The following is a 16,300-nucleotide window of genomic DNA, read 5'->3' as shown; positions in this document are numbered from 1 at the left end:
AGAGGATGTGGCCCAGATTAAAGGTGGATCTTCGCACCTCAAAGATCTGGATTAGAGTGGGTCTTCCCACTTCAAATGATACCCTTAAGAAAAAAAGAAAATGCCTCACAGCTGTGCCCAGCCACCTGGGTTTTAGTTAAGAGGTAGGTTTAGTTTATGGTTTTAGTTCCAGATGTAGCCAAGTTGACAATCAAGAATGGCCATGACAGGCAGCATCCAGGTGCTTGTAGGAAATACTTTCTCGGTGGCTGTAAGAATATAATGACACTGTTAGATTCTTCTTGCAAATACTGTTTGCAAGAGCTGTTTGGACTGGAGGACTTGGCCAGGTGCGGTTTGTCTAGGCTGGTTCCTGTTGTTCTATCCTCCATCATCCCTCTCTCCAGCTGGTTCCTCAACACAAGGATAAAGGAGCATTGCTATCTGCTGTGGGGAACATCTGGGAATTCTACCATCCAGTCCTTGTTTTTTTAAGAAACAGAAAAGACAATGGGATTGTGTTTATTTTAAACCTATTTTGCTGTTCTGACTGTCTGTCTGTATTGGGTTTTAGACCTTAGGGAGATAGGCTGGATCCACACACCCCCCCTTTTTTTTATTAAGAGATTGAAAATCTTTCATTTTAAATACCAACCACAGATTCCCCTGTCCTCCCTCCTCCCATTCCCCAGCCCTCCCCTCAACCTTGTCCGATTGATTCCCACCTCATCCAAGGCAAGGTCTCCCATGGGGAGTCAGCAGAGCCTGGTACACTCAGTTGAGGCAGGTCTAAGCCCCTCCTCCATGCACCAAGGCTTCGTGAAGTGTCTCACCATCGGCACTAGGCTCCAAAAAGCCGGCTCATTCACTAGGGATGGGTTCCATTCCCACTGCCTGGGGGTTTCCTAAATAGTTCAAGCTAAACAACTGTCTCGCTTATCCAGAGGGTCTAGCCCAGTACCATGTGGGCTCTTCAGCTATTGGTCCACAGTTCATGTGTCTCCACTAGTTTGGCTAGTTGTCTCTGTAATTTTTCCAATCATGATCTTGATATCTCTTGCTCATAGAATCCCTCCTCTCTCTTGACAATTGGACTCCTGGAGCTCCACCTGGGGTTTGGCCATGGATCTCTGCATCTGCTTCCATCAGTCATTGGATGAGGGTTCTATGATGACAGTTAGGGTATTCAACCATCCGATCACCAGAGTAGGCCATCTCAGGCACCCTCTCAACCATTGCCAGTAGTCTATGGTGGAATCATTTTTGTGGACTCCTGGGAACACTCTGCCTCTCCCTATTCCCATGGTGTCTTCATTTATCATGGTATCTCTTTCCTTGTTCTCCCACTCTGTTCCCATTCCAGCTCGAACCTCCCACTCCCCTAGGCTCTCATTCCCCCATCCTTTGCCCTCCATGACTCCTCTCACCCCCAGTTTGCTCATGTAGATCTCATCCACTTCTCCATTGCTGAGGGATCATCACATCTTTCCTAGGGTCCTCCTTACCAGCTAGCCTCCCTGGAGCTGTGGGTTGCAGTCTGGTTATCCTTTGCTTTACATCTAGTATCCACTTATGAGTGAGTACATACTATATTTGTCCTTCTGAGTCTGGGTTACCTCACTCAGGATGACATTTTCTAGTTCCATCCATTTGCCTGCAAACCTCTACTATAGAGCTACAGTAATAAAAACAGCTTGGTACTGGCATAAAAACCAACATGTGGACCAATGGAATCAAACTGAAGACTCTGACAGTAATCCCTACATGTATGAACACCTAATTCTTGACAAAGATGCCAAAACTGTACAATGGAAAAAAGAAAGCATCTTCAACAAATGGTGCTGGCATAACTGGATATCAACATGTAGAAGATTGCAAATAGATCCATATCTGTCACTGTGCACAAAACTTAAGTCCAAGTGGATCAAAGACCTCAACATAAATCCAGTTACTCTGGATTTATGAACCTGATAGAAGAGAAAGTAGTCTTGAACACATTGGCACCGGAGATCACTTCCTAAATATAACACCAGTAGCACAGACACTGAGAGCAACAATTAATAAGTGGGACCTCCTGAAACTGAGAAGCTTTTGTAGGGCAAAGTACACGGTCAATAAGACAAAACGACAGCCTGCAGAATGGGAAAAGACCTTCACCAACCCCACATCTGACAGAGGACTGGTCTCCAAAGTATATAAAGAACTCAAGAAACTAGACATTGCTGGGTGGTGGTGGTGCATGCCTTTAATCCCAGCACTTGGGAGGCAGAGGCAGGTGGATCTCTGTGAGTTCGAGGCCAGCCTGGTCTACAGAGTGAGTTCCTGGAAAGATGCAAAGCTACACAGGGAAACCCTGTCTCAAAAAACAAAACAAAAAATAAATAAATAAGTAAAAATAAATAAAAGAAACTAGACATCAAAATTCCTAACAATCCAATTAAAAAATGGGCTACAAAAAAGGGGGGCTACAGAATTATACAGAGAATTCTCAACAGAAGAATCTCAAATGGCTGAAAGACATTTAAGGAATTGCTCAACATCCTTAGTCATCAGGGAAATGCAAATTAAAATGACTCTGAGATATTATCTTGCTCTTGTCAGAATGGCTAAGATCAAAAACATTGAAGACAGCTTATGTTGGAGAGGATGTGGAGCAAGGGGCACACTCCTACACTGTTGGTGGGAATGCAAACGAGTGCAGCCACTTTGGAAATCAGTATGGCGGTTTCTCAGAAAACTGGGAATCAATCTTCCTCAAGACCCAGCTATACCACTCTTGGGCATATAACCCAGGGATGCTCAATCATATAAGAACACTTGCTCAACTATGTTCATAGCAGCATTATTTGTAATAGCCAGAACCTGGAAACAACCTAGATGTTGTTTCCTCATCTGAAGAATGGGTAAAGAAAATGTGGTACATATACACGGTGGAGTACTACTCAACAGAGAAAAACAATGATATCATGAGATTTTTGCTTATTTTGGATGTAAACATACCTGGATAAATGGGGCCTGACCCAGAGTGAGTGAGTCTAGTGGTCCTCCTGCCTCCATCTCCCACTGCTTATTTACCTAGTGCTTATCTGCTTATCCATCTGGTGTGTGCTGGGATCACACACACTAGACCTCACTTACTTCAAGCAAAATTTGGGGAACTAGGCCCCACTCCCCAATGCAGGACCTGTAGTCACCATAGGAGTCTATCTCAGCTTCTCCTTCCTCTAGGCACTGAGATTAACAATGATGATGAGGCGCTGTGTGCAGGAGGAAGAGATGTGTTTTCATTGTGACTCTCATATCCTTTTGTTTCCTCAGCTATAACTTGAAACAAGTGAAGTCTAGCAAGTGTGATGATCTCAGCCACTGGGGAGTGGAGGCAGGAGGACTGCTGATTTGAAGTCAGCCAGGGCTAAAAAAAATAAGACCCTGTCTCAAAACAAAAAACAATACAAAAAATAAAAACAAACAAACAAAACAAAAACAGGCAAAAACACCCAACAATTAAAATAAAGCCAGAGAAGAGATAACGGTCAATGCAAGCTCTAACTGTACCCGTGTCTTACAGCAATGCTGTTGTAAAGGGCTCCACCTATTTGTGACTAGGCAGAGCTATTATTGTGGAGGTTCAGGGCCCCAAAATAAGAGCTCTGAGAGTCAAGATCTTTCTGATCTGAAAGAAACAGACCTCAAAAGACAAAGACAAATGTCTTCTGGGTTTACTTTCTTCATGTGTGACATGGTGTGATGTCTCCTTCAGATGTGAGGACTCACTGAGTGACAATATGCAAGGCACACCTCAGAAGGCTGGGTACCCAGTGATGCAACACCCCCTAAATGGAATTCTCTATCCAAGTGCATGAGACAATGGGGGTGGGGAGAGGCACCCTGAAGCCAGGAAGAGGCAGCACAGTGTCCCTACTACCCCTGGTGATGCTGTGATGTGTGACCTGGTGGGAGGCACCGTGGGAGGATTTCACCAAGCATAACAAATGACCCAGTTACAGGCTTGGTGCTGAGGTGATGCTGCAGCCTTCTTTAAACCATGGCTTTGGTGCAGCTTAATGAGATGCTGCTTTCATCCTGGAGGGGAGGTGGAAGTCAGGCAACTGTAACAGGCCTCGCTGTCCAATTAGTCACTTGATCTTAATAGAAAAAAAAAAAGTGAGCCGATCCTCTGGGTTTCGCCGTACTTATCTAGGCCATTTCCAGCTTTTTCACACAGTCGCTCAGTTCTGCGCCACTGTCACGAGTCCATAACATTTGCAAGAAATAGGATTTCTCAAAAGGTCACATGTACATCTTCAGAGCAAAGCGGCCAAGTATAACTTCAAACCAACAAAAATCTCACTTCCTGAAGCAGGGGTGGGTTTTGAGGCAGCCTCTCAAAACCCATGTAGGTGATTCATTCGACGATCTCCTGTGATTATTTTTTGATGATTAAAAACCCAACCTTCTCCCCTAAATCTTTCCAGTGTGTTTTTGGGAAGCACCCCATGCTTCTGTGTTCAGAGGCGAAACAAACACACACAAACAACAACAAAAACCCCGATGCTTACTGGATCTTGCAGCAATAAACACCTCCTCCCTAACCACTGAGTCCAGGCTAGACCCTTTGTCAGATTCTGTAGTGACCTCTCATTTCTGAAATGTATTTAAAGAGCAATGGCGTCTCTAGGTTTCTACTAAGGCCATGGAGAAGGCTAAGGGAAGGGTCCTTTTTTTCCCTGAGGTTTTGGCCAAGTCTTTGAGTCTTTGGGCAGTGGTGGAGCACTCTTTTATTCCCAGCATCCTGTCACCAAGGATAGGCACACATGATAAGCATCTTGACACCTACCGGAAAAAGTCACCCTCCCTCCCCACCTCAACAAATAACCTCTCTCTGTGACACACTGAGCATTTGCTCGGATCTGCCTCTGTCCTAGCTGTTCCCTTGGCCTGTCCTTGGCCGTCTGCCAGATCAGTTTTTTCTCTGCTGCCACACAGATCTTGCTTTTCCTATGTTCTTTCAGCCACCCGCTAAGTCCTCCCTTCTTTTCTCGCCTATCTGACAGGGCCTTCCGGCCACTTAGCGCCAAGTAGAATTTTAAAAAATATAATATATTAACACGAATTATTCTGCCAGTTCACCTACTCATCCTTCATTCATTCTTGCAGCCGGTATTCACCAAGAACCCGGTATAAGTTGCTCACTATTCTAGAACTTGGGATACTGTGTTGAATAAGATAGTCCAGACTCTTGAAGATTTTTATTGGAGTGTGGAAGACAAACAGTATACCAACATGTAGCAGAGCCTCAGGTTGACAAAAGAGCTGTAAGGAAAACATTTTAAACAACAAATGAGCCAATTAATTAATTTCTTTAAAAGGTAGGGTAAGGGCTAGCACATGGCCTTGGGAGCAGATCTGTTTTTCCATGTGGAGGCAGGGAAAGTTTCTTTGGGTAGTTCTTTGCTATTTGAGCACAAACTTAAATTATTAAAAGAAATCATCCACCGACTTACACAAAAGAAGAACGTCTGAAGTAAAAGGGATGCAGGAAGTTCCTGAGACATGAATGTTCTAGAGAGATAACGGGTGGGAAATGTGGTGGAGCAGAGAGGAAAGAGCACCCTGGGTATTGAGTGGGGAGCGGAATCAAGAGCATCTTCTCAGTGTTCAGTTTGGTACCCTGGGAGACGGTGGTGCTTGTCCCTAGTAGGAAACACTCAGGGAAGGAAGTGAACGTAGGTTTGTATAGATAGACAGCGGGGCTCTTGGATCTGGAAACGAGAGTTCCTGTTCCGACCCATTAAGTTTGAGAGTCCTTTAGACATCTGTGCGGAGATGCAGGGCAGACTATGGGATGTATAAGAGTCTGTGGCCCAACAAGAGATATAATATAAACTTGGAACTCATCAAAAGCAAGGAGCCTAGATGACGTCACTTCAGTAAACAACGTAGCTTGAATGAGAAGAGGCCAGTGCTCTGGGACCCAGCAGCATTTGGAGGGCAGGAAGAAGGTGCTAGAAGGGGGACCTTGAACTCGTGTCCTTGAGGTGCCCTACACATTCAGGCACGGTGTACGGTATGCCAACAGCTCGATGTGTGCGAGACTTGTCAGGGAGAACCACAGCTGCCAAGTTCTTGTCACTATCCCTGTTCCTCCACAAGAGCGCCCTAGAAGCTGACAGTGTGTCATTGGTACATACGTCCTCAATAGGGTCCTTGCTTGCCTTATGCTTCTCATGTTCCAAACTCTCAGAGCAGAAAGACACTGCCAAGATCCCAGAGAAATGGACTACTGTAGTGGGAGCTATTTGAGCCATACACTGAAGCACTGCCCCTAGTGAGGTAGCAGGTAACTGTTACACCTGCCCATGACCTTGACCTATATGCCCCTGGGGCGTGGCCCTTGGTGGAAGTGGGCGGTGTGGGGAGGGGAGGAACCCTTAAGACCTGGGATACACATAAAGGGCTCTACCCCGTGGTTTTGGATGTTGGGATGGACCAGGGCAGAGCTCTCCAGAGAATAGTGTTGGACTGTGCCTCACCCTTACAGGATCCTGCGACAAATTCCTTTATTCTGTCTTGTGAGCTAACCCCCAAATAAATTCCTCTGATCTTTAAGCAGACTGCGTGGATTGATAGCGATAGAATCCCAATATGTGGTGCCCTGGGGCGTGGCTCAAACAGCTTCCACTACAGACTACTTCCTTTTATGAGGGTTGACTTCTCAGACTAGGTCAGCCAGCAGAAAACAGAAGCAGAGAACAGGATGCACGGCCCAACTGTGTCATACGGCAGCCCAAGGCCACAGTGTTCATTAAAGTGTGGGCTGATGTTAGAGGAGCATCTACTGCTGCCACTCCACTAGACCAGCAGAATTCTAACTGCTCTCTAAGACTTACCCTCATTCCCACAGATAAGTGTAGCTCTCTCTCATCTGACATCAAAGAAGCTTCTCTTTGCAGTGGAGACCGTTCCACAAAACCACAACTAGTCATAACACAGAGATCAACTGACTGTGGGAAGTCTACCTCCAATAGATACAACTACAGTATGACTCCTGTGCCTAAGGCTTGGGGAACATTTGGAAGAGAGGCTGGAAAGGCTGTAAGAGGCAGAGGACCAGGACATCTGTTGAGGTTGTGTCTCCTAGAAATGAAGCTATACCCATGGTCCCTCTACAATATGGCTGCCTAAATGAGACCTGAACAATGATAATACCAATAAATATGCTAACGAGGGGAAATGTCATGGGGTCTCATCCCTAGGCAAAGAGCTACAGGCAACTAACGACGACAGAGAGAGGAAAAATTAGACTTCCTCAGGGATGAGCCCCCTAGTTAGTTATCCATGACAAAATGGTCAGCCCTGAAATCATGGACACACAAGCAACACTAAGTGGACTCCGAAGATTGTATTTACATATTTCTGCATATATGTATCACTAATAATCAATGAAAAAGGGTCATCACTTTAAGAGGTAGTTGGAGGGGTTGGGAAGGGTTGGAGGGAGGAGAGGAAAGGGGGAAAGTATTTTATTTTAATTAAAAGAAAAATAATAAAGCATTGCCCGTGTCTTGGGCACCCGCACTACCACTTTAAAATGAATTGCCATGGCATGCACATGCCCTGCTTGGTGCTTTCCACATGGTCATTCACCAGCCACGCTACACATCGTGAGGTAGGCACTGTGTCCTCACGTGGCAGATGAGGGATCTGAGGCCTGAGAGAGTTCCAGAAGGAGTTCAGCAGCTGGTGAGTCTAGCTCCTGAGCTGCTGTTCTCTCACACAGTGCTTCACGGCCCACAGAATCCTTGGAGAATCCTTGGAGACGGGCACAGAGCAGCCTGTATTTAGAACAATGACTGGGACGTTATTAATGGCTCACTGGATTTCAAGTGTCTTCCTTGTAGCTCAGAAGTATCTTGGTCTTGCTCTACTAAGTTCTTGGACATTTTTAAACATCCATGTGTAGTATATGCATTCATTTCATAGATGATTCTTATTTAAAAAAAAAATTCAGCATAGTTGTCATTTCCAGACACATAAAGCATGTACCTGAACATGGAACCGGCTTGCATCCATCTAACATGTTGACAATAATTACTTAGCAAGTTAAAGCCTTACACAGGGACACTGATGCAGCCTGTTCTTTACAAGCACGTGTTTTCTTGTCCCGTGATTATGAGTTGCCTGCTGAGAGCCACATGCAACAATGAAATGGGCTGGAAGCACAGCTCAGTGGCAGGGCACATGCCTAGCATACACAGGTTCAAGAGTTAATCTCCAGAAACACACACACACACACACACACACACACACACACACACACACGGTGGGGTGGGGCTGAGGATTAACCTTATTGCAAGCCAAATGATGCCTGTTTGCTCAGTAGCTGAGAAGATGTCTGCCTCCCTGCCCCCAACCTGCATGTCTCAGCTAGGTACTCCTCAGGCAGGAAGAGATAAAACCTTTTGATGTATGGGATAACCCTGAGCCTTTAGAGAAGACACCCCATGGATTATTCTCTTAAGGGCTAAAATGGGATCATAATAGTACTAAAATAAAGAGTAATCAATCTTTCTGTGGTTCCCCCCCTCCCAATAGGAACAAGGTAAATACACATGCCTTCAGATCACTGCAGATACCTCTCAGCACGCTGCTTCCTGTTGACAAGAACTGGCTGTGTCTTAACTACCAGGGATCTCCACCCATGTGACGTTTGTGTCATTTGCACAGCTAGACTGGTTACACCTGTTTGCAACTGTTGAACTATGAGTCATCAGTTCGGAGGTTGCTTAAGCAGCTTTCCTGGGCAATTTATCCTGCATACATTTTAAAATCCCATAATAGAAGCCAACAAAGGCGGTACAAAACCTACTGTATGCTGTCCTATGAGGCTGCAATCTGAAAACAAAATGGAGGTGAGACCGTTTGCTAGGCCTGAGGAGACTGAACATTGTCACTAGAGAGAACATTCACAAGGAATGGGCTGAGTGTGTTTTCTTAGAAGAAAGAGGTTGGGAAAGGAGAGAGGGAAAGAAACATAGAGGGAGGAGAGATGGAAGGAAGGTGGAGAGATGGAAGGAAGGTGGAGAGATGGAAGGAGGTGGAGAGATGGAGAAATAGAGGTTGATAGTAGGTTGAGAGCAGTTGGGATGAGCTACCAAGGCACAGGTCTTGTGTGCTGATGGTCAGGTTGAGGAGAGGGTCTGAGGGACGTGTGGGGCATGGGAAAGTGAGAGGAAGGGAAAGGAGGGGGTGAACCGAAAAGAAAGAAAGAATAAAGGGAGAAAAAAAAAAGGGAAGGAGACAAAGAATGATCAGGGGCTGGGAGGTGGCTTGTGGGTAAAGCGCTTCCTCACAAGTGTGAAGACCTGAGTTTGGATCCTCAGAAACCACGTGAACTGGTGCAGTAGACACATGAGCTATATGGAAGGGACACTGGGGCTTTGGGCCAGCGAGGCTGGAACAGCGAATAAACAACCAAAGGGAATTGCTCTCAAACAAACCAGAACACGAGGATCAATACTTAAAGGGCGTCCTCTGACCTCTACATGTACACCAGGGCACACATGTGCTCCCTCCCCCAAACGAACACATTTATACACACAGACACAAAAGAATGGATAGAAAGAAGAAACAAGAGGGAGAGAGAGAAATGAAAGAAGGAAGGATGATGGACAGGCTGAAGACAACACGGGACACCCAGGTGAATCATAATCATAACACCAGTCTTTTCTCAGTATAAGCGTGTCTCGTGCCATGCCCTACACGATGTATACTTCAGAATCATGCGTCATTCCTTCAAGATTCTAATTTAAGCGAAGGTCAAGTATTCTATCTGGCAGTCCTACTTGAACAGTGACTGTTAATTCCAGTTAGAAAAGAACCCTTTTAGAAAACAGATGTCTTGAGGAAACTGGGCCATGGCTTCAGCAGCAAAGTCCTTGATAATTATACTGCACAGTGTGTCAGGGTTCTACATCTGGACAGTACTAATGGACTAGTTATTGTAATAGAACGGGGTTACTTCGCTTCCAACACTATCCATTTTATTGATCTATTTGTTGAGTTGGAATGAACTAAAACTGGACAATGCTGATTCTGGAAGTCAGAGACCCGGAGGCATCTGCTGGTCATCCGTTCCTCGTTCTTAGCTTGCTCTCTCTCTCCTGCCCAAAGGCTTGCTGGTACATATGCCTCACTACCATTTGCTTTAGTAATCAAATGGTACAGGAAGTGGATTCCTGGTAACCATTTAGATTTAAAGAAATAATAGACCCTGCCAAAGACAAAAGAGATCCCCAAAGAAAGAGCAGGCTTAACACATGCATAAAACTACCACTCCTCAACATAATCTATCTGGTTCCAGTTTGTCCAGAGTGGTAATAGTCCAGTTCAAGAAACAGATACGGGGGCCAGGAACACGGCTCAGTGGGTCAGGGACCCACTAACCTGCTAACCTAAGTTCAATTGTCATAACCCACATGGCAGAAGAGAGAAACATACTCTTATTTCCATACTTGAGTCATGGCACACATAGTCATATACAAACACACATAGACACTGATTGAAAAGAGGCAGACAGCCTGCCTAGCAAGCGCAAGGCCTTGGATTCAGTCCTCAGCTCCGACCAAAAAAAAAAAAAAAAAAGAGAGAGAGAGAGAGAGAGAGAGAGACATTGCATAAACAAAAAATAAAGTAAAAAATATACAAATAAAAAGTCCCAAAGAGCCAAAATATTCATATGAGACCAAGAGAAGATAAAGCAAAAATGGAGGAAAGGGCTAAAAATGGAACTCAGTGGTGGATACCACACACATGCACTCATGCGCAGGCACACACACATATTTACATACACATTCACATACACAGATATGCATGCGCACACACATACACACGTGTGCATACATGCTGGGAACAGAAGGAAACAGCTCTAACCTGTGCTTGTGACAGAAAGAGGAGAAAAGCAAGAGACAGGGAAGAGGCAGGCAGGAGGAGACGGAATGTGCCGACCGACCAATATTTGAAGTGTGACCAGATAAAAGTCCAGTTAACTGTTCGAGATGAGGGAACCATGGCCCATCATCAGACAGAGCAGGACAATAGATCTTGACTCCGCTCTCCAAGTAGGAGAGCTAACTGCCAGTCAGTGGGGCTGTCACTGGGAAGATGAGGCTGGCCCATGTTGAGGACTCATGTATGAGGGCAGTGGTTCTCAACCTTCCCAACGCTGCGACCCTTTCATACAGTTGCACATGCTGTGCCGACCCACAACCGTTGAATTACTTTTATTGCTGCTTCATAACTGTAATGTTGCTACTGTTATGAATTGTATTGTAAATAGTTTCGGAAATTAAGGGTTGGTGAAGGGGCTGTGGCCCACAGGTTGAGAACTACTGTGTTAGGGTTGATTGATCTAGATGTGGTGTGTTTTTGGTAGTTGAGCCCTGTCACCTTGGTTCATTGTTGTCTTCAGTGTTTGATATACCTAGCAAATCTACAGGCTGTGGGGCTGGCTTTGTGGAGGGGAGGGCACCGGTTGGCCTAGCATTCACGAGAACAGCTGGAGCAATAAAAATATAGATGCAGAAGTTATCAGCAAATTGGTGATAAAGCAGATGGGAAGGGGGCTTGTTCTAAGTGAAGCACAGAGAGACAAAGGCTACTGTATAGGGCCCTTTCCCCTTTCATCAGGTTCACCTCTGAGGTCACACATTCCCACGCTCCACCCTGGACCTCATGAATCTGAATGGCAGAGGCCAGGGAGACCTCAAGAAACTGTGCTAAAAATCCCCTAATGGGATCCTGTTCTCAAAGTTTGTATCTCACAGGACAGAGGGATTTGTGTCAGGCAAAGTCAGGAATGGGAACAAAGGAAGCATGAATTGCCTTTGGCTGTTGACTGCTGTTGAGAACAGTGACGTCCTTGAAGCCTGTGTGGTCCTCAAACAGTGAAAGTGAATTCAAGTTGCTGGTAGATTGAGTCACAGCTTTGGTTCTTGTCCCAGTGTTGGGACTTTCATCACCAACCCTGAGTCACCCCTAGGTCCGTGGATTGTAGCATGTGACTAGGTATGCCACCGTGAGTTATTCTGGGATTTCTTGGTAGTGCATCTTCTCTGGTTAACTGGAGTAGATTGGAGGCAGAAGATCGGAATTCACAGCTGACTCAGACACTGGGTGAGGTAAAAGAATATGAATCACTGAATAGAGAATGGTAAATTGTCGATAGGCATCCCACGCCCGGCTTAGCCTTCGTCTGCCAGGAGCAGGAAATCTCCATGCCCTCTGCTGCTAGGGTAAGGATGTGAGAGATGAGAGTATGTCAGCAAGCTATAGGCTAACCTAACTTTACCTGTCCAAACATTGAACACAGAATCATACAGATGTGAGGACTGCCTAGGAGGTCTAGGGGATAGACTCTGGGGCAGCAAGAGGAATGGAGAGATGGGCCTGGCATTTCACTGTGGAGAGAAGCTGGGTACCAATGATAGGAAACTCCACTCTACCCCAGTCCTCGAGGTACACCCGGCCTAGCATAGCCTGAGAAGAAAGGAGTCAAGTTGATCCAGTTGTAATGGTTTCATTTACAATGCACCTGGTGCAATGATTTGAGTTTTTAATTCACGGCTACTTCGTAAGGGACCATTTTCAAAACGTTAGCTGCTCTGCTTACACCATTCCATCTTCCACTCAGGACAGATCTGGAGTGTCACAGACCCTGCTGCTGCTGAGGAATGACACATTGTAAACTTGCAAGGGTGATGCCATTTCTTGTCACAGAGCAATGGGGTAGGAAAGTCACCGAGGCGTGACTACAAAGGCCACAGAGTTGCCGTAATATTCTTTCTTTAATACAGGGTCCCCCTGTGTAGTACAGCTTGGCCTTCGGAGTGCTGGGATTGTAGGCACGAGCCCCCATGCCCAGCTGTGCCATAAACGCATATGGAAGTCACTTTGAAATAAAACTGTTTATGACTGAATCCAGCATTGAACAACGGGGGCTGAGTGTGACCATACATCACTGGGGTAGAGCATGCATCCTTCCTCCCCCTACTCCCAAGGGAGAAACTGTAAATAGCAACTGGAGAGTAACTTTTACTGTCCCCTAGGAGGGAAGGGTAGGTCTGGGGGAATATCAACATTTGCATTTACAATCGTCTTCTACACAGTGGGTCAAACAACTTAAAAGCTGTTTGGTCTTCATAAGAAAAGCATGTGTGTGTGTGTGTGTGTGTGTGTGTGTGTGTGTGTGTGAGAGAGAGAGAGAGAGAGAGAGAGAGAGAGAGAGAGAGAGAGAGAGAGAGAAAGGGGCTTATGCACATGGTTATGAATGTTGTAAATGTTTCCAAGAACATAGAAACGTAAAGTTGTTCTTTGTAGACAAGCTGGCTGACAGCTTAAATATCCATGAAATTTTAGATACACGATCACACAGATGATCAAGGAACTGCTTCCCATAAAACATGGTCCCTGGGGGTGGGGGATGTGAAATGCTTGTAATGGGATATATTAACCATCTTCAGAAACACAACCCAAACAAGTTAAGATCCACAGTAAAGTGGGATGCAACAGTGGAGGTAGCTAGGCTTCACGGCTGTGTGCACGCTGGTAGCCAAGAGATTTACCCAGCTCCCGTGTGGGCGCATCTGTCCCTTCTTTAAATCCGATTTCTCACCATCTGTTCCTTTACTCCAGCCTTGGCTGTAAATAAAATCGATGCACAGCAATGCATTGTGTTGCCAGGCAGCAATCTGTGCTCCTCCAAAAGTCAATTCTGAGATGAAAGTCTGGGGGCTTCATTATTGTCTAGTTTCTCTGACAATAGAAATTGTGGGAGAGTTGGAAGTGATTTTAGAAACTAGATTTCCAACTGCCTTTGGTAAACACAGAGTGCATAATTATCTGGCTTTTAAAATTCCGTAAGGAAACACTGAAATGAGTTGGGAGGATTTAGTGCTCTGAAAAGGATTTCCCTTGCCCTGAAGAACAGTAAGGACATTGTGTGATGATGGTCCCCACTGCCACAGTGAACAAGTCTAGGAGAAACCGATGAACAGCTGCAGGGCACTGGGATCTTGATGCTTCCAAGTTTATAGTTTGGAAGCGGGTAGGGGTGCAGGACAGCAGAGTCAGAGGTAACTTAAAGACGGGTATCTAGGAAATAAGCTTGCGGCCCTGAGAATGTGCCAGAAGAGCCAACCATCTGGCAGCTGTGGGGGAGGGATCAGCTGACCTCTGGCCTCTAGCTGGGGTTCTAATAACTGTATAATATTTATAATACACTCTTCCTGGGAGAAGCTTGGGGTACCACACATCTTCAGATGGAGGCAGCTAGTCTTTTTCTGTCTCATGGGTAATCAGAGTAATGAGGATAATTTTTTTTTTTTCAAATCATGTTTAAAGGGGTCACTGCCATGGCAAAAAAGAAAACATTCATCTGCTAGGCAACAACAGGAAAAGCAAACCTCATGCTTCACCACAGATTCTCAGTGCAGACAGCAGCAGAGGCTGGCAGAATTCCCTCCCGGGGTGCGGGGTGCATCCTCATCCCTGGGAGTCATTGTTCACTCACAGCCCCCTTCCCATTGTAGGGAAGGACTTGTCTGTCTAGGGGCCTGTGAGCGAGTATTGGGGACTATGGTGGTCCAGTCCCTTGATAGTCCCCTCCCCGGGTCTGGGAAGAATCTACAACCAGCTGGCAATTAATCTTTGATGAAAAGAAATGAATCTATGTACACGAAACTCCTTAGTTCATACACTTTATTATTCTGTGGTAGTTTTCTCTCTACACAGCTTCTATTCTGCTCTCATGCCTAGCTCCTTTCTTGCCTGATTTCTCTCTATATTTATCTACTGTCCTTTCCAGGTTCTATCTTAATTCCTTCATCTTGTTCTGTCCCTTCTAGGTTCTCATCCATCTAGTTCTTTCCCCTATCAGCTCCTCTCCCATCTCCTTCTCTCTCCTCTGGCTCTTCCTCGTCTTGTTCTTCCCCATCTGGCTCTTCCTCATCTTGCATCTCGTTCCTCTAGTACTCTCTTCTAGCCCTTCAATCTAGTTCTTCCTCATTTCAGTGTGTTCCTCTCAAGTTCTTACCCATCTAGTTCTTCCATTCTCTTTTCTCTTCTCTGTCTTCTGCCCTGGAAGTCCCGGTATAAAAAGGGAGGATCCAAGCTAAATTGTATAAAGCTATTACTTAATGTCCACCTGACCTAGGTGGTGTCTCCTTGTGGAATTTACCTTAAGTCAGGAGACTTGTATATGGGCTGCTATCACTGTTAGTCCTTGAAAGTTGGGCGCCCACCTGGGCGGTGTCTCCTTGTCCTTGAAAGTGGCTAAGGGAGATATCTGATTCCAGAGAAAGCCTTTCCTGAGGCTGTTCTCCAAATACCTGGAATGTGTATGTCCAGAGAGTGATCAGTCCACACTGTTAGCCCTTCTAGGGAAAAGTCAATTGGGAAAACTATGAAGGCACACATGATTTTCATAACAGAATACAGCTGATATATAACAAGCCAAGTAACACCAAAAACTACTTGGGATTTGGCTTCTTCTGGAGGAATTCCCTGATCCCTCCAGATAGTGACTTTGCCATAACCAGCTGAGTTCTTAAGATGTATTCCTGCGGCCCGCAGCAAGCGAGAAAGCTTTTGGCCATTACAGCTGGGGCCTAAGATTGTGTAAGGACGATTGGTCAAATAAGTAAATGCTCTGAGGTCGACGAGGGATGTCAGGCTTCTGGCTGTCTGTAGGAAATTATAATACAGAGAGGGGAAAGGCTACAATAAACTGTTTTGAGGCTGTGTGGTCTAAGAGCCAGTGCATACTCACAGCTTTGTGTAGACACAGACATTGAAATAGTATGCAAGTATGTAGATGTTTATGTATACATAGATATACATATGCCCAAACATTTATTTATAGAGAGGTATATACATAGATAGATACACATATAGATAGGCATACATACATACATATATGCACACATACATATACACATGTGGATAGGTATATACATTTATTTCCTGGTTCTCTGGGCTGAGAAGGTTAGAAGCCAAGATCTCTTGATAGTAGTGAGCATGCCTAGGGTTTGGCATTCAAATATCATTCTCCATTTAAATGGTTGGTCCTAGGGGTGGAGTGTGGAAATAAAATGAGGGATAGGGACATTTGTGTTATGAGGTAAGGATATTACACATGATGGGGACATAGCAAAAGCACCTAGAAGCTGCCTTATAGGACTTCTTAGAGGTCAAGGCTGATCTGGGCACTCCGGGGCTCAGGAGAACCCCAGACCTCCACTTCCTGAGTAACTAGAACTATAGG

Source organism: Onychomys torridus, chromosome 11, assembly GCF_903995425.1.
Source record: "Onychomys torridus chromosome 11, mOncTor1.1, whole genome shotgun sequence".
NCBI classification, from domain to species: domain Eukaryota; kingdom Metazoa; phylum Chordata; class Mammalia; order Rodentia; family Cricetidae; genus Onychomys; species Onychomys torridus.
Note: the sequence above shows the minus strand (reverse complement) of the source record.